The sequence below is a fragment of the Thalassophryne amazonica genome, chromosome 1 (assembly GCF_902500255.1).
Source record: "Thalassophryne amazonica chromosome 1, fThaAma1.1, whole genome shotgun sequence".
NCBI lineage: Eukaryota > Metazoa > Chordata > Actinopteri > Batrachoidiformes > Batrachoididae > Thalassophryne > Thalassophryne amazonica.
This window is the reverse complement of record NC_047103.1, coordinates 102608045-102634316: the sequence shown is the minus strand read 5'-3', so window position 1 is coordinate 102634316 and position 26272 is coordinate 102608045. Positions and strand designations below refer to the sequence as shown.

Sequence of the window (26272 nt, the reverse complement as noted above, 5' to 3'; positions counted from 1 at the left end):
TCACAAAGTGGTGATCCTCGCCCCACTTTGTTGAGCCTTTTGGGGATGCCCCTTTTATACCCGGTCATGACACTCACCTTTTTCCAAACAGGTGTTCTTTGAGGATTCATCAACTTTCCCAGTCTTTTGTTGCCCCGTCTCAACTTTTTTGAAATGTGTTGCAGGCATCCATTTCAAAATGAGCAAATATTTGTACAAAAACAATCACGTTTATCAGTTTGAACATTAAATATCTTGTCTTTGTGGTGTATTCAGTTGAATATAGGTTGAAGAGGATTTGCAAATCATTGTATTCTGTTTTCATTTACATTTTACGCAACGTCCCAACTTTATTGGAATTGGAGTTGTAGAACATCCCATAAGATCATTTTTATACAGAAATGTTGACCTACTGAAAATTGTCCATGTACTGTACAGTATGTGCACTCAATACTTGCACACCACATGAATTACTGCACCAATGTGGTGTGGCCTGGAGGCAATCAGCTTGTGGTACTGCTGAGGTGTTATGGAAGCCCAGGTGCTTTGATAGCTGCCTTCAGCTTAAGTGCATTGTTGAGTCTGGTGTCTCTCATCTTCCTCTTGACAATACCACATAGATTCTCTATGGGGTTTAGGTCAGGCGGGTTTGCTGGCCAGTCAAACACACTTGGTGATTAAAGCAGGTATTGGTACTTTTGGTTGTGCGGGTAGGTGCCAAGTCCTGCTGGAAAATGAAGTCAACATCTGCATAAATGCTTGGCAGCAGAGGAAAGTATAAAGTGCTCCAAAATCTCCTGGTCAATGGCTATGCTGAGACTGGACTTGAGAAAACACAGTGGACCAATGTAAGCAGAAGACATGGTGCCCCAAATCATCACTGACTGGAAACTGAACACAGGACCTCAAGCATTTTGGATTCTGTGCTTGTCCACTCTTTCTCCAGACTCTGGGACCTTGATTTTCAAATGAAATGCAAAATTTACTTTCATCTGAAAAGAGGACTTTGGGGAACTGAGCAACTGTCCAGTCCTTTTCCGCCTTAGACCAGGTAAGATGCTTCTAATGTTGTTTCTGGTTCAGGAGAGGCTTGACACGAGGAATACAACACATGTAGCTATATTTCTTGGACACATCTTTGCGTGGTCACTCTTGATGCACCACTTCAGCCTCGGCCCACTCTCTGTGGAGCTCCCACAATTTCTTGAATCAGTTTGGCTGGGAGCCCTGACCAAGTTTTGAGCACAAATGATGTGCAGTTCATGGGCATAAGGCACAAATTTGATACTCGCACTGGCACGCAATCTTGTGTACAATTGAGTAAATGCATTGTAAACTGTGCATGAACTGTGCACAGCTGCATCCCAGTGCGCAAAGAAAATTTTTAAATGTTCAAAAACTTCTGCCACACATTAATTTTGTGAACTAGTCTGTGAACATTGCACAGCCTATTTGAAAACACTGCGTGTCACTGTATGTCATTGAACGCAGGCATCTGAAGGATTATGACGAGACATTACATCTATAATAAACATAATTTTACAGATACATTATCTAACTTATACTGTAAGAAGGAATGAAAATGCAACTGAATCCATTACAATATACGAGGTCTCTTAGATAATAAACCGACCCTTTTATTTTTTTTTTTAACTATATGGATTTGAATGACATGCGATTACACCAATCATGCTTGAACCCTCGTGCGCATGCGTGAGTTTTTTCACGCGTGTCGGTGACGTCATTTCCCTGTGGGCAGGCCTTGAGTGAGATGTGGTCCCGCCCTCTCGGCTGAATTCCTTTGTTTCACACGCTGCTCGAGACGGCGCGCGTTGCTTTATCAAAATTTTTTCTGGACCTGTGAGGAATATCCGAGTGGACACTATTCGAGAAATTAAGATGGTTTTCTGTGAAAAGTTTAACGGCTGATGAGAGATTATGGGGTGTTTCTGTCGGTGTAAGGACTTCCCACGGAGCGGGACGTCCTGCAGCGCTTCCAGGCGCTGTCGTTGGCCTGTTTCGAGCTTAAAACATCCTAATTTAAGGCTTAATTCACCCAGGACATCGTGAGAGAACAGAGAAGATTCAGAAGAGGCCGGCATGAGGAATTTATGCGGACATTCCACTGTTTAAGGACATTTTTTTAATGAAAGACGTACGCGCAAATTCGCCGAGTCGTTTCCGTGACGACTCGGAAAATCTGTGTGCGCCGCGACAGGAAAAACACCTCCGTGTTGAAAACCATTTGTAGAATTCAGGCGGCTTTTAATGGCTTTCAACAAGTGAGTAACTGAGAAATTGTTTAACAGCTTGGGCATGTTCCAACTTGCCCGTTAAGATTTCCAACGGAGGTGTTTTTCCTGCCGCGACCCCCCGCGGTCGGGTCCAGCCCGACATGCGACTCTGCCCGTACGTTCTTTCATTACAAAATGACCGTTAACAATGGAATGTCCGAATAAACTCCTCATGCCGACTTCTTCTGAAAGTTCTCTGTTCTCTGATGACTTACTGCGTCAACAGAGCCTGAAATGTGGAAGTTTTCAACTTGAAACGGCGAGACGCTGCCGCCTCGAAGTGCAGATCGCCGTCAGGCGCCGTGGACCGTCCTTAAAGCGACACTACCAGACCAAAATCTCTCATCAGCCGTTAAAATTTTTACCGAAAACCAGCTGAATTTATTGAATGGTGTCCACTCAGTTGTGCCTTACAGTTTTGAAAAAATTTTTATCAAACAAAGAAACAGTCTCTGAGCCATTCGTAAACAATGAAAAAAATCGACGAGCGGGTGGACGACTCCTCACTCAAAGACTGCCCACAGGCGAATGACGTAACCGACAGGCGTGAAAAAACTCTCGCATGCCCACGAGGGTTCAAGCATGTCTGATGTAATCACACGTGATTCAAATCCATATGGTTTTTGAAAAAATAATAAGGTCGGATACTTTTCTAATAGACCTCGTATATTATAAATAATTACCTTGCGTTCTCCACCGCATGACGTCCACCAGACAACCTGCAGCTGTAGAATGTTCTCTCTCTACAGAGGAATGCTGGAGCTCTGACAGAGTGACCATCAGGTTCTTGGTCACCTCCCTTTCACTTCTCCTACAATCGCTCAGTTTAGACTGGTGGCCAGCTCTAGGAAGAGTCCTGGTGGATATGAACTTTTTCCATTTACAGATGATGGAGGCCACTGTGCTCATTGGGACCTTCAAAGCAGCAGAAATGTTTCTGTACCCTTTCCCAGATTTGTGCCACGAGACAATCCCTTGTCCGAGGTCTACAGACAGTTCCTTTATGTTCATGCTTGGTTTATGCTCTGACATGCACTGTCAACTGTGGGACCTTATATGAAGACAGGTGTGTGCCTTTCCAAATCATGTACAATCAACTGAATTTTCCCCAGGTGGACTCCAATTAAGCTGTAGAAAAATCTCAAGGATGATCATAACAGGATGCACCTGAGGTCAATTTTGACCTTCATGGAAAAGGCTGTGAATTATTAGTGATTTTTTCTTTTTTTTTTTACAAATTTGGGAAAAAAAAAAAAAAAAAAAAAAATATATATATATATATATATATATATATATATATATATATATATATATATATATATATATATATATATATATAAACAGTTTTCACATTGCCATTATGGGGTATTGTGTGTAGGATTTTGAGGAAAGAAATGAGTTTCATCCATTTTGGAATAAGACTGTAACATAAAAAAATTGAAAAAGTCAAACACTGACACTTTCCGGATGCACCGTATATCTCCACAATGAAGAAAGGCAGCAGGATTTCTTTCAGATTCTGGATCAAGATTCCCTTTATACGAGGTCTATTAGAAAAGTATCCGACATTATTTTTTTCAAAAACCATATGGATTTGAATCACGTGTGATTACATCAGACATGCTTGAACCCTCGTGGGCATGCGAGAGTTTCTTCACGCCTGTCGGTTACGTCATTTGCCTGTGGGCAGTCTTTGAGTGAGGAGTCGCCCACCCTCTTGTCGATTTTTTCATTGTTTAGGAATGGCTCAGAGACTGCTGCTTTGTTTGATCAAAATTTTTTCAAAACTGTTAAGACACAACTGAGTGGACACCATTCGATAAATTCAGCTGGTTTTCGGTAAAAATTTTAACGGCTGATGAGAGATTTTGGTCTGGTAGTGTCGCCGTAAGGACGGCCCACGGCGCCTGCCGGCGATCTGCGCTTCGAGGTGGCAGCGTCTCGCCGTTTCAAGTTGAAAACTTCCACAGTTCAGGCTCTGTTGACCCAGTAAGTCGTCAGAGAACAGAGAACTTTCAGAAGAAGTCGGCATGAGGAGTTTATTCGGACATTTCATTGTTAACGGACATTTTGTAATGAAAGAACGTGCGGGCAGAGTCGCATGTCGGGCCGGACCCGACCGCGGGGGGTCGTGACAGGAAAAACACCTCCATTGGAAACCTTAACGGGCAAGTTGGAACATGCCCAAGCTGATAAACAATTTCTCAGTTACTCACTTGTTGAAAGCCATCAAAAGCCGCCTGAATTTTACAAATGGTTTTCAACACGGAGGTGTTTTTCCTGTCGCAGCGCACACAGATTCCTCATGCCGGCCTCTTCTGAATCTTCTCTGTTCTCTCACGACGTCCTGGGTGAATTAAGCCTTAAATTAGGATGTTTTCAGGTCAAAACAGGCCGACGACGGCGCCTGGAAGCGCTGCAGGACGTCCCGCTCCGTGGGAAGTCCTTACAGTGACAGAAACACCCCATAATCTCTCATCAGCTGTTAAACTTTTCACCGAAAATCAGCTTAATTTCTTGAATAGTGTCCACTCGGATATTCCTCACAGGTCCAGAAAAAAGTTTGATAAAGGAACGCGCGCCGTCTCGAGTAGCGTGTGAAACAAAGGAATTCAGCCGAGAGGGCGGGACCACATCTCACTCAAGGCCTGCCCACAGGGAAATGACGTTACCGACACGCGTGAAAAAACTCATGCATGCGCACGAGGGTTCAAGCATGATTGGTGTAATCGCATGTCAATCAAATCCATATAGTTTTTTTTTTTTTATAAAACTGCCGGTTAGTTTTATAAGATACCTCGTATATGCTTTGAAGAATTACACCAAAACTGCTTCACAGATTCTCACAACATTTTCACCACGGATAAATATTAGGCCATGGAAGATTCCATTAAATTTTGAAGGTGAGCCGGATCTGAATCCAGATTCTGGATCAACATTTCACTTTGTATATGCTTTGAAGGATTGCATCAAAACTACTTTGCAGATTTTGACAAAATTTTCAACACAGATACATATTAGGCCATGGAAGACTCCATAAAAATTTGGAGGTGATCTGGATCCAGATCCCGATTCTGGCTCAAGTTTCACTTTATATAGTCTTTGAAGAATTATGTCAAAACTACTTCACAAATTCTCACCAAATTTTCACCAAGGATACATATTGGGCCATGGAAGTTACCATTAAATTTTGGAGGTGATCTGTATCCAGATCTGGATTGTGGATCAAGTTTCACTTTATATAGTCTTTGAAGGATTGCGTCAAAATTACTTCAGAAATTCTCACCAAATCTTCACCACGGATACATATTAGGCCCTGGAAGAGACTATTAAATTTTGGGGTTGATCTGGATCTGTATTCTGGATCAAAATTTCACTTTATATATGCTTTGAAGGACTACATCAAAACTACTTAATGGATTTTGAAGAAAATTTATCACAGGTATATATTAGGCCATGGGAGACTCCATTAAATCTGGATTGGTGGATGTCAGAAATCTCTGATTGCTCGTGTTTGTCATGTAATTGTCACCTAGTTTTTTGATGGTGTGATTTATTCAAATTTTTGTTTGTGTTCAGGGTGCATCTGATTTTATGTCCACTACATAGTTCTTACATTCAACACTATTCAGTGTGTATCATTTGGGTAAACAAATAGTTCTGTTATTCATACCTTAGCCTAGGCGACATGGCATTTAAAAAAAAAAAAAAGTAAATTCAGTGTGCCTACCTGCCCCCCCCCAAGAAAAAAATTCTAGACACCCCCCCTTGCTGTAAACCATAATCATCAAAATTAAAGGAAATAAACACTTGACATTTTTCAGTCTGTGTGCAATGAATCTATATAATATATGAGTTTCACTTTTTGAATTGAATTACTGAAATAAATTGACTTTTCAACAATATTCTAATTTATTGAGGTGTGTCTGTATGCATGTACCAGCACATTGCCCATGGGGATCCATGGGCTCTAGATTGGGTAGTGTTTTTAAAATAGGTAGCTTAAATTTTTTAAGAGTGGTAATAAATTAGGCAAAGTTTCTAAAATGAGTTGGAATGGTGTGTGAGTCTAGAATGTTTTTCGAAACTTAGACCTGTTGGTAAGGTTCGACCTTACTTGTGTGAAGTGCCTTGAGGCAACTTTGTTGTGATTTGGCACAATACAAACGAAATAAATAAACTAAATTAAACCTCAACAATTTTTAGAAGAAGAACTCAACCCACTTATTTCATGTTAATTACATAATTTTTAATGTTAATTCACTGTCTTAATGTATTATGTATGTAAGATTAGGTTATTATTATCATTCTTCTTATTATTGCTATTATTATTATTATTATTATTTATTACGTCCACCAAGATTATATGTCTGATCTCATCCGTCAACCTATCCATCATCTTTGCAAACAAGAAAGCACTCAGAGCTGATCCTTATTAAGATAAGATAAAACTTTATTGATCTCACAGAGTAGAAATTCACGTTACGTCAGCTCTTAAAAAACACAAGATGGGTGCAAGTAGAGGAAAATGTTCATCAACAGCATGTGCAAAGATAAGCAATAATACTAGTAACAGTACAATGAAATAAGAAAATGAGGTAGAAATAGAATATGTATATATATATATATATATATATATATACACACACACACACACAGTGGTCCCTCGTTTATCGCAGGAGTTACGCTCTAAAAATAGCCCACGATAGGTGAATTCCGTGAAGTAGTCAGCATTATTTTTTTACAATTATTATACATGTTTTAAGGCTGTAAAACCCCTCACTACACACATTTTCTCACTTTTCTCTCCTGTGTAAACACTCTCAAAGTTCAAACCTTAGTAGAAAAATAAGTCCAGTATTATAGAATGAAACCAAAGATCAAAACCTGTTTTCAGGCCCAAACATTTGTTTGAGAAATAAAAATAGAACGTTTTCCTATAAATAATTATGATGGCTTTTAGAACTAACAAATTTAATTTTAACGATCAACCTACAGGGTTGGATACATAAGAAATTATTAATAGTAACTGACCAGTATTCCTCTGATCGCGCCTCTTCGTCGTGGCGCCGCTCCGCAGCGTGTTTTTCACCTCGCTGCAGGTGTTTTTTCCGAGTGAAGAACAGTTATGGGTAGTTGTTGGCGCTCTTTTTTTCTTCTGAGCGAGAAGATTCTTATAAACAGACACATGCAGAACACAATGCGTGTGCTTTTTCTTCGCTGCTGGAGCGCTCTGCATCAAAACAGTGAGTGTAGTCTCTGGACCTGTTGCCAGATTTTGGCTGCAACTAAGCATAGCAGACAGTTAAAAAAAGAAGAAGCATGCAAAATTGCACAAAAAAAAATCTGCAAAACTGCAAAAAATCTGCAAAAAAAAAAAAAAAAAATATATATATATATATATATATATATATATATATATATACGAGGTCTATTAGAAAAGTATCCAACCTTATTATTTTTTTCAAAAACCATATGGATTTGAATCACGTGTGATTGCAGACAAGCTTGAACCCTCGTGCGTATGCATGAGTTTTTCCACGCCTGTCGGTTGCGTCATTCGCCTGTGAGCAGGCTTTGAGTGAGGAGTGGTCCACCCCCTCGGTGGATTTTCATTGTCAGGAAATGGCGGAATGATTTGGGCTTTTTTTCCATCAGAATTTTTCAGAAACTGTTAGAGACTGGCAGCTGGAAACCATTAGAAAAATTTATTTGGCTTTCGGTGAAAATTTTACGGGCTTCACAGAGAATAAGGACTATTACTACAGCTTTAAGGACAGCTTTAAGGACGCTCGGCACGCCGCGCTCCGTGCTGCCATCGAGAGCCACAAACCACCGGATCATTTCTAAACAGATGGCTCTGTGGATCCGAGACCGTCGTGTGCACTTTCTCTGGTTATCACAAGAGCTGGACATCAGCCATTTTCCGGCAGATTTCACTTTTAACAAGAGATTTTGTCATGGAAAGCCGAGCGGAGGCTTCGCGCGTCACGACCGATTTGCTGATGGAGCGAGACAAAGGAACACTTCCGTTTTGGTCTCACAGGACGGTTTCTCCCACATCCCAGGGGAGGTTGGAGACATGGAGTCCGAGTGGACCACGTTCTCCACCTCCATTGTCAATGTGGCCGCAAGTAGCTGTGGTCACAAGGTCTCTGGTACCTGTCATGGCGGCAATCCACGAACCCGGTGGTGGATGCTGGAGGTAAGGGATGCCGTCAAGCTGAAGAAGGAGTCCTACTTATCTTTGTTGGTAGGTGGGACCCCGGAGGCAACTGACAGGTACCGGCAGGCCAAGCGTGCCGCAGCCTGTGCGGTTGCAGAGGCAAAAACTCGGGCCTGGGAGGAGTTCGGGGAGGCCATGGAGGAGGACTATCGGTCGACCTCGAAGAAATTCTGGCAAACCGTCCGATGCCTCAGGAGGCGGAAGCAGCTCTCCACCGGCACTGTCTATGGTGCGGGTGGGGAGCTGTTGACCCTGACTGGGGATGTTGTCGGCCTGTGGAAGGAATACTTCAAGGATCGCCTCAATCCCATCGTCATGTCTTCCGAAGAGAAAGCAGAGACTGGGGACTCAGAGGCAGACTCATCCATTACCCAGGCCGAAATCACCGAGGTGTTTAGAAAGCTCCTCAGTGGCAAGGCTCCTGGGGTGGTTGAAATCCGTCCTGAGTACCTTAAGTCTCTGGATGTTGTGGGACTATCTTCGCTGACACGCCTCTGCAACATCGTGTGGCGGTCGGGGACAGTGCCTCTGGACTGGCAGACCATGGTGGTGGTTCCTCTATTTAAGAAGGGGGACTGGAGGGTGTGTTCCAACTACAGGGGGATCACGCTCCTCAGCCTCCCCGGTAAGGTCTATTTCAGAGTACTAGAGAGGAGAATTCGACCGATAGTCGAACCTCGGATTCAGGAGGAGCAGTGTGGTTTTCGTCCTGGTCGCGGCACACTGGACCAGCTCTACATGCTCCATTGGGTGCTCGAGGGTTCATGGGAGTTCGCCCAACCAGTCCACATGTGCTTTGTGGATCTGGAGAAGGCGTTCGACCATGTCCCTCGGGACACCCTGTGTGGGGTGCTCCAGGAGTACGGGGTCCGGGGTCCTTTGCTAAGGGCTATCCGGTCCCTGTACGACCGCAGCAGGAGCTTGGTTCACATTGCCGGTAGTAAGTCAAACCTATTTCCAGTGCACGTTGGCCTCCGCCAGGGCTGCCCTTTGTCACTGGTTCTGTTCATTATCTTTATGGACAGAATTTCTAGGCGCAGCCAGGGTGTAGAGGGGGTCTGGTTTGGGAGCCACAGAATCTCGTCTCTGCTGTTTGCGGATGATGTGGTTCTGTTGGCTTCGTCAAATCAGGACCTTCAGCGTGCATTGGGGCGGTTTGCAGCCAAGTGTGAAGCGTCCGGGATGAAAATCAGCACCTCCAAATCCGAGGCCATGGTTCTCGACCGGAAAAAGGTGCTTTGCCCTCTTCAGGTCGGTGGAGTGTCCTTGCCTCCAGTGGAGGAGTTTAAGTATCTCGGGGTCTTGTTCACGAGTGAGGGATGGATGGAGTGTGAGATCGATAGATGGATCGGTGCAGCATCTGCAGTGATGCGGTCGCTGTATCGGACCGTTGTGGTGAAGAGAGAGCTGAGTAGGGGGGCAAAGCTCTAGATTTACCGATCAATCTACATTCCGATCCTCACCTATGGTCATAAGATTTGGCTCATGACCGAAAGAACGAGATCGCGAGTACAAGCGGCCGAGATGAGTTTCTTCTGCAGGGTGGCTGGGTGCTCCCTTAGAGATAGGGTGAGGAGCTCGGTCACTTGGGAGGAGCTCGGAGTTGAGCCGCTGTTCCTCTACGTCGAAAGCAGTCAGTTGAGGTGGCTCTGGCATCTTTTCCGGATGCCCCCTGGACGCCTCGCTGGAGAGGTGTTCCGGGCACGTCCCATTGGGAGGAGGCCCCGGGGAAGACCCAGGACATGCTGGAGGGACTACATCTCTCGGCTGGCTTGGGAACGCCTTGGGGTTCCCCCGGAGGAGCTGGGGTAGGTGTGTGTGGATCGGGAGGTCTGGGCGGCTTTGCTTGAGCTGCTGCCCCCGCGACCCGACTCCGGATAAAGCGGAAGAAAATGGATGGATGGATGCTTCCCTGTGTGTGCTGTCTGCTGTGCATCAATGATTTTTAGCACACACGAGGATGATGAGTACCAGTTATGTGCACCCCTGTATATATGTACGTACATATGTAAGTGCATATGCATATATATAAACATGATTGGGATTAAAAAAGAGATAGGAGCATCTTATTTACAATATGTGAAGTGCAATTTAGATGTGATAAGGTGACATTAGTGTAGGGATTTGTAAATGAGTTGTTATTGGACATGATTTGTGGACATATTATTGCATGTGGTTATTTCACAGTGTTATTGTACAGTCTGACGGCAGCAGAGAGGAACGACCTGCGGTATCGTTCCTTCTTGCACTGAGGGTGCCTCAGCCTGTCACTGAACGAGCTGCTCAGCTCCACTACAGTCTGGTGCAGAGGGTGAGTGGAGTTGTTCATGATTAATTTTAACTTGGCTAACACCCTCCTCTCAGCCACCTCCTCCAGAGACTCCAAAGGACAGCCCAGGACAGAGCTGGACTTCCTGACCAGCTTATTCAGTCTCTTTCTCTCCCGCTCTGTGCTTCCCAGGGCCCAACAGACGACAGCATAGAGGAGAGCAGAGGCTACAACAGAGTCATAGAAGGTCTTAAGCAGAGGTCTACTTGCTCCAAAGGATCTCAGTCTCCTCAGGAGGTGGAGGCGACTCTGTCCTTTCTTGTACAGGGCATCAGTGTTGTGATTCCAGTCCAGTTTGTTGTTGAGGTGTACACCCAGGTATTTGAAACTGTCCACAGTTTCTATGTCCTCCCCCTGGATGTTCACCAGTGGATGAGGTGGTGGTTTCCTCCTGAAGTCAGTCACCATCTCCTTTGTCTTACTGGTGTTGAGACACAAGTGGTTGCGCTCACACCAGTGCACGAAGTCTGCGATGACCCACCGGTACTCCAGCTCGTTCCCCTCAGACACATGACCCACAATGGCGGAGTCATCAGAGAACCTCTGGAGATGGCAGCTGCCCGTGTTTGTGAAGTCTGAGGTGTAGAGGGGGAAGGGTGCAATCCCATCTCCACCTTTAATGAATCTGTCATTTCTCCTGCACATCTCACCACTGCTACACTATCCTTCATATTTATCTAATAGATTACAATTTGTTCATGTAAATGGGGAGTCTTCTTCACAGACTAAGGTTAATTATGGCGTTCCACAAGGTTCTGTGCTAGGACCAATTTTATTCACTTTATACATGCTTCCCTTAGGCAGTATTATTAGAAAGCATTGCTTAAATTTTCATTGTTACGCAGATGATACCCAGCTTTATCTATCCATGAAGCCAGAGGACACACACCAATTAGCTAAACTGCAGGATTGTCTTACAGACATAAAGACATGGATGACCTCTAATAACCAGATCCTTACTCTGGATGGCATTACCCTGACCTCTAGTAATACTGTGAGAAATCTTGGAGTCATTTTTGATCAGGATATGTCCTTCAATGTGCATATTAAGCAAATATGTAGGATTGCTTTTTTGCATTTGCGCAATATCTCTAAAATTAGAAAGGTCTTGTGTCAGAGTGATGCTGAAAAACTAATTCATGCATTTATTTCCTCTAGGCTGGACTATTGTAATTCATTATTATCAGGTTGTCCTAACAGTTCCCTGAAAAGCCTTTAGTTAATTCAAAATGCTGCAGCTAGAGTACTGATGGGGACTAGAAGGAGAGAGCATATTTCACCCATATTGGCCTCTCTTCATTGGCTTCCTGTTAATTCTAGAATAGAATTTAAAATTCTTCTTCTTACTTATAAGGTTTTGAATAATCAGGTCCCATTGTATCGTAGGGACCTCATAGAACCATATCACCCCAATAGAGCGCTTCGCTCTCAGACTGCAGGCTTACTTGTAGTTCCTAGGGTTTTTAAGAGTAGAATGGGAGGCAGAGCCTTCAGCTTTCAGGCTCCTCTCCTGTGGAACCAGCTCCCAATTCGGATCAGGGAGACAGACACCCTCTCTACTTTTAAGATTAAGCTTAAAACTTTCCTTTTTGCTAAAGCTTATAGTTAGGGCTGGATCAGGTGACCCTGAACCATCCCTTAGTTATGCTGCTATAGACTTAGACTGCTGGGGGGTTCCCATGATGCACTGAGTGTTTCTTTCTCTTTTTGCTCTGTATGCACCGCTCTGCATTTAATCATTAGTGATTGATCTCTGCTGTCTTCCACAGCATGTCTTTTTCCTGATTCTCTCCCCTCAGCCCCAACCAGTCCCAGCAGAAGACTGCCCCTCCCTGAGCCTGGTTCTGCTGGAGGTTTCTTCCTGTTAAAAGGGAGTTTTTCCTTCCCACTGTCGCCAAGTGCTTGCTCACAGGGGGTCGTTTTGACCAATGGGGGTTTTCTGTAATTATTGTATGGCTTTTGCCTTATAATATAAAGCGCCTTGGGGCAACTGTTTGTTGTGATTTGGCACTATATAAATAAAATTGATTTGATTGGATTTGATCCTTGTACATGTCCTGTGTTACCCTCACATACTTCTCTGCCATTCCAGATTTCCTCATACAATACCACAATTCTTCTCTTGGCACCATATTATAAGCTTTTTCTAAGTCCACAAACACACAATGTAACTCTTTCTGGCCTTCTCTATACTCCATCAGTACTCTCAGAGCAAACGTTGCATCTGTAGTGCTCTTTCTCGGCATGAAACTGTTATTTCTACCTGGTTCTTTTATGTAAGATTCTGCCCCTTACCAAAAACCAAACCATTGCATTCCTCATTTTGAGTTTATTAAAGGTCACATTAGAAACCAGGCCTGGGACCCTCACAGACAGTGTCCATCTTGTGAAAAGGCCCCTAAAATGAGTCATACAACACTTTTATACCTTGTGGGTGTTAACATGGGTGTGGTTTAGTCTCACATTTCTTATGTTACTGGCTGTCACCAACAGGGGAAGATCTCCCTGTGTCTGAAACTTGGACACATGTAGGCACATAGGCAACCATCAATTGACCCCATCCTCCATGCGCCTTCACATTGCCCATGTAATAAGTCAGGGTCTCTCTGAGACATTGACATAATCATGACGGTGCCTGTTAGGTCGTCCCGGGTTTTGAGGTGGGATCTTACCCGTCATAAGCCATCCCACCATCCATACGCGCCTGACACAACATGCCATCAAGGCAGGGGCAGCAAGGTGTGAGAGGGAACTACCATTCAAGGTGTCACGTCCAAATTGTCACGAACCTTAAAAATTTTATAAGTCCATTGAATGTGAATTGAATTATGTCCCCATCAATTCCCAAAGATTAATCTGTTAGATAATTCTGCACTCAGCCAACAACAAATGATTATTGTATTCCCATATCAAATGAAATATGGAAAAGATCAGATACAAAAGATATAGAGACAATAACAATGAAAATAGGGAGCTCACTCCTAGTGTTCATCATAAAATTATCCACACATCCATAATAAAACACAAATGTATATATAAAAAAAGGAAAGACGGAAGACATCTCCAAAAAGAACTGTGGCCTATATGTGTTAACACTTAGCAACACAACATTTTAATTAGGCAGTAAAAACACATTGGTCTTCTTTCTCGTCTTCTTCTAGGGTCCTCTTCCAGGGTCTTCTTCAGGAGGGGAACTTATGGGCATTGCTTTATTAAGAGTGCTGTAACATTTGATAGGGGAAAGATATCCCTAATTTGGTCTCAGGCAGTGGTGATGCATTTAAAAAAACAAATGTCTTATACACAGGACCAGTACAGGTACCGCTAAAGTCAAATCAATCTGAATGTAATAATATAAAAGGTACCAGCCCAACCATCTGCCAAAATATTCTACCAACTCATTCAACTATTAGATTGATACCAAATTCATAGCCAATCCCTCAGCACGTCTTTAGTCCCGTCAGGGCTGTGGTTACAGGGCCGTCAGATACAATATTGTTTGGAAGTAATTTACAACACTCTTAACCAAATATATGAAATATTCGATTTTTTTCTTAGTAAAATATATGAGCCATCCATGAAATGGCTAAGAATTATTCATATAGTCCAGTCACTATGTCTCTGGTCAGATAATCCATCTTTGCACATTGAAATAAACATAATTGATTCCATCCACCTTTTTGAAATTTAGAACCACCAATTCAGATTCGTCAGGCACCCCCCTAAGTACTGAACTGGCATATATTCCAAATATTATATGTGAAATACTGACAGGCCTCCTTTTTACTCTATAATCCCTAAAATACTGAATTAAGTCCCTTCCCATAATATTAATAGAGCAATAAAGAAATGATGGTGGATATTCCATGCCAATCTTCTGGAAGGGTGTATATATTAATGTATGTCCCCCTCAATACCAGTTTGATTATACCACCACTATTGTGGTGGTATAATCCCCCTGAAATTCCATCCACTATTTTGGTGTCCCAGGATAAGTGCTAACAAAGTCCTAAGCATCCCCAATAATTTTAAAATCATACTATGTGTTGTATGGCTGGGGGGGCCTGGCTGCCGGTTTGTTTGTCATTTGGTTTCCTCCCAGGTGGCGTGCATTTGGGACTGAGTGGCTGTGTTGCTGAGGCTGTTAGGACTTCACCCTGATCACCTGCGACTCGTCAGGACTCACAGCTGAGGTGCATCTGGAGGGATTGGAGTATGTTGGCATTTAAGACTGAAGTGCACAGTGTGCATTTGCCAGAGACTCGACCTTGTGACCAGACGGGTGAGATCGTCGTCTTGGGAGCCATCTCATCAGCAGCGGACGCTGAGAATGTCCAGGTTTGATGCACGGTCTGTGAAAGAGGAGAGGGTGAGGTCTCACGCTCGTCAGCACACTTCCTGAGGTACGTTGGATTTTGTGACTAACAGTTATACAGTCAGTACATGTGGTGTCCCTCACACCTTATTGTATTGAGCTGTATGTTAGTCATGTATCAGCTTCCACTGCAGTGGTGATTTGTGAACGAGATGTTCCATGCCTGCAGGTTGGAAGCTGATCAGTAATCAAGCCAGGAAGTGTTTGCTGTTTGTACACCTTTAAGTGTTCTGTGTGTAGAGTGTGGACTCACATAATGGTTCCTTCTTTCACAGACTCGGTTGTTGCGGCCACCTGGGGGGTGTCGGCGGGGTCCTTGGGTCCGAAACAGCTTCTGGCTCCGGACCATTAGCGCTGCTGGGAGCGCACCACGCCAGACCGCACTTTTTATTATTATTATGGTCACTGTTATGTATTAAATTCAGTTAGCCTTTGTACCGTGCTCTGCTTATTTCATACTGGGTCCTTCAAACGCTGGTCGGTTCTCCGAGCTGCGTCCGACACATAACAGTAGTCTCTGGCCAAACATCACGGACCCAGCGGTAGCAGAGACGGTAACGCGCCGGGAAGGCGGCAGCAGACGTTCAGTGGTTATCCGGATCAGTTGCGGGGCTCTCCGCCCGGAAGGTGCGTGTTTGAGAACCCATTACTGGATACTAATTTGTGCTCTCTTGCAGCCGTGTCCTGTGTTTGTGCCTTATCCGTGGGTCGTGGTGGAGTGTGACTGGCGACAGCTTCGCGTCACACTCCGACCGGATAAGAGGTTTAAACGGGAGCTGCAAGAGTGCGTTTGTAATGGGTTCACGCGCACGGCGGAGCTCTGTTAGCACGGGTCGCTGGGCTTCCTGTGCTACAGTCGTAGCCCCGTTTCCCCGGATAAAAGGTAACTACTGCGTCTGTTGTTTCAGCTCCGGCGTTATTTAGTTGAGCACATTTTGGTTGTGTTGCACACAGCTGCGCACGAAGATGCAGCTCGTTTGTTTTTTGTCACCAAAGGGGGTTTTTTCATTTTTTAGCACTCTGGTTCCCCCTTGTGGTGACTGAATCACGGTACCGTCAAGCTCTTGAGTAGGAACAGGTGTGTTCCATGTGGTTGAGCTTGACGGTATAACTCACTGATTTGTTTTGTGTTGGTTCATTTTGTGTGGGTGTTTTTTGAGTGGGTTTTTGTGTGGGCTTTTGTTTTTTTTGTTGTCCACTGTTTGTCTGGGGGTGTGATCCTGCAGCCTGTGCTACACAAAAAAAGAAAAAGAAAAGGAAAGTCGGGGACCCAAATAACTGTGTGTTGGTCTGTTTTTTTTTTCTTTGTTTCTTTTTGTTTCCCCCCTCCCCGGGGTTAGATGGAACGGTCCCCTGGGGGGTGATGGGGTGGTATTTGGGTTGTCTTTCTCTGTTTTTTGTTATGCCCTCTCTTCTCCTCTGACTCCAGCCGGGGGTGCCGTAGTGTCGGCATTGCTGGAGGGGTGCAGTTAGGTTGTACTGGGCGTTTCCCAGGTGGCCTCTGCACCCGGGAGGGGAGGGGGGGGGGGTTTGGGGTTTTTGTTTTGTTTTTCCTCCCCCAGTTTCCACCCTCAGGGTTTGACTGTGGTGTCCTCTGGGGGGGAAAAGGCGTTGGGTCCATCTAGCCGTGGGCGGCCGGGGCTGGGTCCATTGGTCGTGTGGGGAGGCGTCTCCTGGGGTTGACGAGTGGTCCTCTGGGGGGCGCTGGTAGTCCCCGTGGGTGACGGTGGATCCCAGAGGGACCTCGGCCGTGGTTATTACTCCTGGAGCTGGCGGGTGGCCCTCTGGGGGGTGTTGGTCCCTGCGTGTCGTTTGGGGGGGAGGAGGGGGGGGTCTTTTGGCATTTTTGTTTGTGTGTTTACATGTGGGTTGTTTTTCTTTTCTCCCCTTCCCTGGGGTTTGATGGGACGGTCCCCTGGGGAGGGGGGGGGATGTTTTGGTTGTTTTGTTTTTGACTAATCACACGTTTGGTTAAAGGCTGACCGCACAGGTGTAGGAACTCCTGGCCACACCTGTGCTAAGACTGTTGGAACCAAGGGCAAATATGCAGCCAGTTCGGGCAGTCTGTTGGAGGACGAGCGCGGACGTGGTTTCCAGCCATGGTCCCTGGAGGGGGGTGTTTCTCCTGGGCCAGGTGTGTGTGGTCGCCGGGAGGCTTCCCGTGAGGGTGGGGTACTGTTGTATGGCTGGGGGGGCCTGGCTGCCGGTTTGTTTGTCATTTGGTTTCCTCCCAGGTGGCGTGCATTTGGGACTGAGTGGCTGTGTTGCTGAGGCTGTTAGGACTTCACCCTGATCACCTGCGACTCGTCAGGACTCACAGCTGAGGTGCATCTGGAGGGATTGGAGTATGTTGGCATTTAAGACTGAAGTGCACAGTGTGCATTTGCCAGAGACTCGACCTTGTGACCAGACGGGTGAGATCGTCGTCTTGGGAGCCATCTCATCAGCAGCGGACGCTGAGAATGTCCAGGTTTGATGCACGGTCTGTGAAAGAGGAGAGGGTGAGGTCTCACGCTCGTCAGCACACTTCCTGAGGTACGTTGGATTTTGTGACTAACAGTTATACAGTCAGTACATGTGGTGTCCCTCACACCTTATTGTATTGAGCTGTATGTTAGTCATGTATCAGCTTCCACTGCAGTGGTGATTTGTGAACGAGATGTTCCATGCCTGCAGGTTGGAAGCTGATCAGTAATCAAGCCAGGAAGTGTTTGCTGTTTGTACACCTTTAAGTGTTCTGTGTGTAGAGTGTGGACTCACATAATGGTTCCTTCTTTCACAGACTCGGTTGTTGCGGCCACCTGGGGGGTGTCGGCGGGGTCCTTGGGTCCGAAACAGCTTCTGGCTCCGGACCATTAGCGCTGCTGGGAGCGCACCACGCCAGACCGCACTTTTTATTATTATTATGGTCACTGTTATGTATTAAATTCAGTTAGCCTTTGTACCGTGCTCTGCTTATTTCATACTGGGTCCTTCAAACGCTGGTCGGTTCTCCGAGCTGCGTCCGACACATAACACTATGAGTCTCATAAGTTCTAACCCTAGCTTCTACTACGTCATGTTGTGGCTGACCAACTTTATGCTTCTGTAGTTACTGCAAGTAATTATAAATATAGGAACTAGCACACTCCCTCCAGTCCTCAGGCATCCTCTCACTTTCCACGATTTTATTCAACAATCTGATTAGAAACTCTACTGCCATCTCTCCTAGACATTTTCATGTCTCCACTGGAATGTCATCTCGAGCAACTGCCTCTCCACTCTTCATCCTCTTCATAGCTGCCCTCACTTTATCCTTACTAATGTCTTGCACGTCCTGGTTTACTCTCTCCACATCATCCAGCCTTTTCTCTCTCTCATTTTGATTCTCACTGGTGGTTGGCTCTCACTGCGGTATTGTATCACTTCCTGTTCCGGAGCACAGCGGTGTTTTGCTGTATCTGTTAGCTGTTTAATCTGCGGTTAGATTGATCTTGTTAACTAGATAACGATTTGTTTCACAGTGTAATCTTCACGTGCCTTAACTAAAGCACTCCCTCTGCTGAATCACCTCTAAATTATTTACACATTATTCACTTTGTGTGTTTTTAGGAATCCGCTAGCTTAACGCAGCTACTAGCTCTTAGCATGGCGGCTTCTCCTGTCTCTCCCGCACTTTTCTGCTCTGGGTGTGAAATGTTTAGTTATTCCTCGGCCTCCTTTAGCAGTAATGGTACTTGTAATAAGTGTAGCTTATTCGTAGCTTTGGAGGCCCAGCTGGGCGAATTGGAGACTCGGCTCCACACCGTGGAAAATCCTACAGCTAGCCAGGCCCCTGTAGTCGGTGCAGACCAAGGTAGCTTAGCCGCCGTTAGTTCCCCTCCAGCAGATCCCGAGCAGCCGGGAAAGCAGGCCGACTGGGTGACTGTGAGGAGGAAGCGTAGTCCTAAACAGAAGCCCCATATACACTGCCAACCCGTTTACATCTCTAACCATTTTTCCCCACTCGGCGACACACCTGCCGAGGAACAAACTCTGGTTATTGGCGACTCTGTTTTGAGAAATGTGAAGTTAGGGACACCAGCAACCATAGTCAATTGTCTTCCGGGGGCCAGAGCAGGCGACATTGAAGGAAATTTGAAACTGCTGGCTAAGGCTAAGCGTAAATTTGGTAAGATTGTAATTCACGTTGGCAGTAATGACACCCGGTTACGCCAATCGGAGGTCACTAAAATTAACATTGAATCGGTGTGTAACTTTGCAAAAACAATGTCGGACTCTGTAGTTTTCTCTGGGCCCCTCCCCAATCGGACCAGGAGTGACATGTTTAGCCGCATGTTCTCCTTGAATTGCTGGCTGTCTGAGTGATGTCCAAAAAATGAGGTGGGCTTCATAGATAATTGGCAAAGCTTCTGGGGAATACCTGGTCTTGTTAGGAGAGATGGCATCCGTCCCACTTTGGAGGGAGCAGCTCTGATTTTTAGAAATCTGGCCAATTTTATTAAACCCTCCAAACCGTGACTATCCAGGGTTGGGACCAGGAAGCAGAGTTGTAGTAGTCAGAGTTTTTCCTTCCCACTGTAGCCAAGTGCTTGCTCACAGGGGGTCGTTTTGACCGTTGGGGTTTTTCCATAATTATTGTATGGCTTTGCCTTACAATGTAAAGCGCCTTGGGGCAACTGTTTGTTGTGATTTGGCGCTATATAAATAAAATTGATTGATTGATTTTCTTCATTCATCACCCCCTCAAAATAATCCATCCACCTTCTCAACACACTCTTGTTGCTTGTCAGCACATTACCATCTGCATCTTTTACCATCATAACCTGTTGCACATCCTTTCTAGCCATATCTATTTTTCTGGCTAATCAGTACAAGCCCTTTTCTCCTTCCTCAAGGCACATTGACACTTGCACGCATTTAACTCCCGTACTGCCCCGCAATTTGTCATGTTCCACTGGATGCTGCGCTTTGTACTGCTGGACGCTGCTTTATATAAAATAATTATTTCATAGCGGATTAATCATTTGCTGTCAGAGTTTGACTGATGAAACCACCTCTAATTGCTTCCGGAATTACAGAGCTGCAGCTGTTTTCTGGGTCTCTCTCTCGTGCGCTTCATGACATGGAGAACGCATTTGCAGTCATATAAAAGGTAATTATTTGTAGTATTTATATTGTAAGAGCTTATATTGTAATAGCTGCATTTTCACTGCTTCTTATGAGGATCTGTAAAATTATGTTTGTGATAGATTTAACATCTCCTCATAATCGTTCATATGAGCTTTGCTGTGATGTGCTGTGCTGATGCAGTGACTTGTACTGACACATTGTTTGCACGATGTTCATGTGAAGTTCACATAATTAATGCATGCCAGAGATTTTAACCATTTTAAAATTTTCTTTGCACACTTACACGAAACACACATAGTTTACAATGGATTATTATGTGTTTTCAATGAGTTTACTCTCTGGCACGGCAGATTGCGTACAAATGCACGGATCAAATTCATGCGTCAGGCCACCTTTACAATTCAACTTATTGTACACCCCACTATATGCCTTTTACTTAGCTTTTGCCACTTTCTTTTCACCTTAAGCCGCATCTCCTTGTACTCCTGTCTACTTTCTTCATGTCCAACTATTCCAATTCTTTTTTGCCAATCTCTTTCTCTTTATGCCTTTCTGGACCTCTTTGTTCCACCACCAAGTCTCCTTGTCTTCCTTCACTGTCCACATGTCACATCCAGTACTGTCCTAGCTGTCTCCCTCACCACATCTGTAGTACTTTTCCAGTTGTCTGCTGGAAAAGTACGGCTTCCCCTCCATCCAGTGCCTCTCTCACCTGCTTACTGAATTTCACACGTTTTCCTCCTTCAGCTTCCACCATCTGATCCTTTGTTAAGCTCTCATTCTTTTCTTCACCTCAATAGTCATCTGACAAAACGCCATCCTATGCTGTCTAGCTACACTCTCCTGCCACCACCTTACAGTCTCTAATTTCTTTTAGCTTGCATCTCCTACAAAGAATGTAGTCCACCTGTGTGCATCTTCCTCCACTCTTATATGTCGCCCTGTGCGCCTCCCTTTTCTTAAAGTAGGTATTCACCATAGACATTTCCATCCTTTTTGCAAACTCAAGTACCATCTGCTTGTCCACATTCGTGTCCTTGATACCATATCTACCTAATACGTCTTCATCACCTCTGTTCCCTTCACCAACATGCCCATTGAAGTCTGCTCCAATCCCCACTCTTGCATGCGTGGGCACACCACCACCTCATTGAACTCACTCCAGAAATCTTCTTTCTCCATCTCGCAAACCTACCTGTAGGGCATATGCACTGATGATATTCATCATCACCCCTTCATCACCCTGTCAGACAATTACTTAACCTCCAACATACTCTTTACATGCTCTTTCTTTAAAATGACCTCAACGCTATTTCTCTTCCTATCCACTACATGATAAAACAACTTGAACCCACCACCTATGCTCCTGGCCTAATTTCCCTTCCACTTGGTCTCTTGCACACACAATATGTCTACCTTTTTCATCTCCATCCTATAAGAATATTAATAAGAAATAACTTTATATATCCCAGGCATCGACATTAACGCTTGTACGATTGTCCGCGACAAGTGTAAAATGTGATCGGACAAGCAATAGCTGTAAATCGTTGTCCGACCGGACAAGTGGCATCTTTTTGGTTTAAAACATTTACATTCTTTATTTTCATCATTCGGAACCAAAATACCTCACCACCACCTTTTTACTTTCTTATTTACATCACGTCTTGTCTCGCACCTCACGAGAAAGCGTCTTCGTTTTTTCCCACCACTCCCCACGCAGCGGACAATCAGAAAACATGATAACAAGTGCGCAAGACCACTGTATGGAGTGTGCGTTCGTAGTAGAGGCTGACATTTTTTGGGAATCCAAAAAATGCTATTTATCACATGATTGGGACGGTACGGGATTAAAAATTCAGGGGAGCAGATGGGAGCGAGAACCAAGGTTTTCGGCAGTGAGCCGTCCTACTGTCATTTGAGTAGTCAATTTTCGAAAAGTACACCGAAAAAATAGCGGGTGGCTTTGCTTAAAGCCGTCTAAAATTAAGACTGGATCTGATAGCTGCAGCCGTCTCTGTGTGTGTGTTTATGTGTGTGTGTGTGTGTGTGTGTGTGTGTGTGTGTGTGTGTGTGTGTGTGTGTGTGTGTGTGTGTGTGTGTGTGTGTGTGTGTGTGCCAAATGAAGATAAAATAAAAATGTTGTTATATTCCCAGTTTCTCCACTCACACCCACAGAAGGCAAACATTCTTCCAAAGTTGTGTCTTGGTGGCTTCCCTCACTTGTCTTCTTCCTGCATGGACATTTAGTTTTTGAGAACTGCCTACCTGACACAGATTTACCATAAAGTACCACACTGTTTGTATTTCTGAATGATTGATGTAAATAAAGTCTAAGAAATATTCAGTGAGTTGGAAATGTTCATGTATTCATCCTCTGACATTTCCCAAGAAAACTGGCTGTAAATATTATTAACTAATTCTTCCATTAACAATAAACTGCCCTGTCTCAACCTTTTCTTCTTGGAAAATGCTGCAAGCCTCAAATGTAGGAATGGATCTATATTAACAAAAAAAATAAATAAATAAATAAAAATAAAGCTGACCTTACAAAACATGAAATATGTTTGTTTCATACAGTCTGCAGTTCATTTCATTTCATTTATTTAGCACACAATGAAAATCACAATTTACAAAAAATAAAGTTATTTTTTATTTATTTAGTTTTTAATTTATTTATTTATTTATTTTGCTATTTTTACAAACATATTCGATATGTTCTTTCCAACACAATTTGTCATCCATCCATACACAGTGATGCCGGTAACGCGTTACTCTAATCTGACCACTTTTTTTAGTAACGGGTAATCTAACGCATTAATCTTTCCAAATCAGTAATCAGATTAAAGTTACTTCTCCATGTCACTGTGCGTTACTATTATTTTTCATTGTGGGTCGATAGCAGCATTAAACTTGGTCCGTGGGCAGGGGGTCAGGGTTCGACTGAACTGCCCACTTTAAGTGAGCTGTGAGCTTTTCATCCGCGGTTTTTTGCAGCTGCTCGACTCGTCGTCACCTCTTAAAGCGCGGTGATCAGCACACCTGCACTGAGCTTTACAGAGACATTTTTATACTTTTTTCCTCCTTTATTTAGAATTCTGAGCTGAGCTACTCTGTATCTGGTCGTTAAAAACAGCTGATCCTCCGCGACGCGTCAACAACTAACACTATTTTCCACTCAAATGCACCTAAACACTCTTTCTGAGGACCACATGATGTGAAAACGCAATAAAACTTTCTTACCTGTAAATCTGGTCATGTTTTCTGCATAAATAAATGTTATCCATTCTTTCTGCTCAAACGCCAAAGCAGGGGCGAATCCAGATGGAATGTGGGTGTGGGGCAAGGATGTGCTCCCCCACAACACCCCTAGATTAAAGGTCCAGTTTTGAAGCCGTTTTTTACTAAAACTACTAATATTGCTTAAAATAATAATAATTTTGACAAGTAAAATGTTTAGAGAGAATTTAAATGTTAGAAAAATGTTAGAATTTAATAGGTACATTTATAAACAATGTAGGTTCGAAATTGCAAGTTTTACTGTTACAGTGCTGTCAACAGTTAAATATGAGGTCAAGAAAGAGGTCTTTATTTTACTTTTTATAAAACAAGTATTTATTTTCATTGAAGTCAAGAAAGGGTGACTATAAAGTGAGTTTTGTCAAAACAGGTATCATTGTCATGTTGAGGTGGCAGAGGGTTGTTGTCGGCAGCTGGGAAAAGTAACTAAAAAAGTAACTAGTAATCTAACTTAGTTACTTTTACAATTGAGTAATCAGTAAAGTAACTAAGTTACTTTTTCAAGGAGTAATCAGTAATTGGATTACTTTTTCAAAGTAACTGACAACACTGTCCATACACCCAAGAAACATATAGAAGAGACCCTTGATATTTCTTCATTGTCTATGTAAATTTTAATTTGATCATGATTACATTTTTTATTGCCAGCAAATAACACAAAAATTAGACTTATTTATATTTAACGATAATTTGTTAACTTTGAACCACATAGAATAATTCAAGAGATCATTATTTAAGCTTTTAACCAAGCCATGTATATCTTTGCTGGAAATGAAAAGAGTAGTGTCATCAGCAAACAACAATGGAAATGTTGTGGCAGAAACAGATGCAGAAACATTGATATATATTATGAATAAAAGCAGTCCCAAAATCGAACCTTGAGGAACTCCACAATCAATAGAATTAATTTCAGATTTCAAATTAAGAAAAACATAGTTTTCTCTCTAATAAATAATTACTAAGCCATTTATAAACAACAGCTTTAAATCCATATTTATTTAACTTAGAAAACAAGATTTTATGATTTACTGTATCAAACGCTTTCAAAAGGTCTAAAAACACACCAGTTCCAAATTCGTTGTTATCTAAGGCAGCATAATTTCTATCCATCAGTTCAATCAGGGCTATATATATGTTGAATGGTTTTTCCGTAATCCATATCGATAGTTATATAAAATTGAATTCTTAAGGAAATGATCATTTAGTCTTTTATAACAAGTTTCTGAAATAGGACGATAATTTGAAAAAGATGCTGGATCATCTTTTTTAAACAACAGTATGATTTTAGCAATCTTTAAATCAGATGTTACGTTCCGGATGAGCCTCGAGGGAAGGTAGACGTGTCTCCTGAGGACTCTCACATTTACCTGTAAATTTAGTCGACAATGAACCTTTAACAGATGTGCGCTGTGTAATTTACATGAGGACAATTGGAAAGTGAGCCTTTCTATTACTTTGGTCGAGTTTTACGGAACTTTTTTCAGAAGAAGCATGCCTCCAAAGAAAGCTAACGAGCAAGCAAGAGGTGCGGCTAGCTGTGCTAAAGCTAAAGAACCTGCGGACACTGTGGAGCAATCGGCTGTTTTGCAAGCAATTGAAGCCATGAGAGCTGAACTTTTGGCTAAAATGGACGAGAATGCTGACATCCAAAATGACCTGATGCACAGACAAATTGATACGCTCAGGGAAGAGATGAAAGTGGCTAACGAGCAAGCTAATATTAAGGTTCACATACTTGATGAGCGCACAACGAGCCTGGAGGAGGCTACCAACAAGCACTCTGATCTGTTAGCCAATTTGGAGACACAAGTTTCGGAGTTGAAGAAAGATATACTCAGCTTAAAGGCAAAGGCTGAGGATCTTGAAGGGAGATCGCGCAGATGTAACTTGCGCATTTTTGGAATTAAAGAAGGTCGGGAAAAGGCAGCCAAAATGAGTACTTTCATTGCGCGACTTTTGCAAGAAGTGCTGACGCTTGATACACCACCGATGATAGACCGAGCCCATCGTACACTACAACTGAGCCCAGCCAGAGACCAGCTACCTAGAGCCTTCGTGGTAAAGTGCCATTACTACCAGAAAAAGGAAAATATTTTACGAAAAGCTCTGGAATCTCAAAGGCTTGTATCGGGGGAAGGTGATGTCAGAGTGTTTACACGCAGTCAGTGGCCCGACAGAGAGCAGCTTTTGGTCCGGTGAAACAACTACTGCGATGCTGCAACGGTGTGAGGTTTGGACTTTTGTACCCTGCAAAGTTGATAATCACTACATCAGATGGCGAACAGAGGTCTTTCACTGACCCGAAGCAGGCTACAGACTTCGTTAAAGGACTTACAGCGTCGTAATTCAGATTATTGGTGATTAAGTTTACCTTGTGTCAAAATGCTCCAACTTATCAACCTACTAATTTTTGTTGGGCAGTCGATACATTTATTGTTATGGTTATGGAGATACTATAAGAGTTCACGTTTAGGCTTACTGTTCTGATAGGCATAATTATATATGTTTACATTCTGTTTATTTTCTGTATTTCATTTGGTTTCTATTTTTAAGCATTTGTTTTTCATTTCTCTAGTACTGTTAATGCTTTGCTTAATATGAGGCTGAGATCCCAGCATTTCCATTTTTGGTCAGTACAATTGTAAGTATTTAATTTACTT

The 26272-nt window shown here is 43.5% G+C and overlaps 1 protein-coding gene and 1 long non-coding RNA gene across 2 annotated transcripts in view; one reads left to right on the top strand and one right to left on the bottom strand.

The window, feature by feature from the left end:
- The window catches only part of reck (reversion-inducing-cysteine-rich protein with kazal motifs), a 508306-nt gene that overhangs the window by 451414 nt on the left and 30620 nt on the right, over positions 1–26272 (top strand). The gene's annotated exons all lie outside the window — the stretch shown is intronic.
- LOC117512859 lies at positions 361–19449 on the bottom strand. The gene is made up of 3 exons (XR_004561398.1): positions 19440–19449; positions 9042–9057; positions 361–432 (listed from the first exon to the last, which is right to left on the bottom strand). It is a non-coding gene; the product is annotated as an uncharacterized LOC117512859 (long non-coding RNA).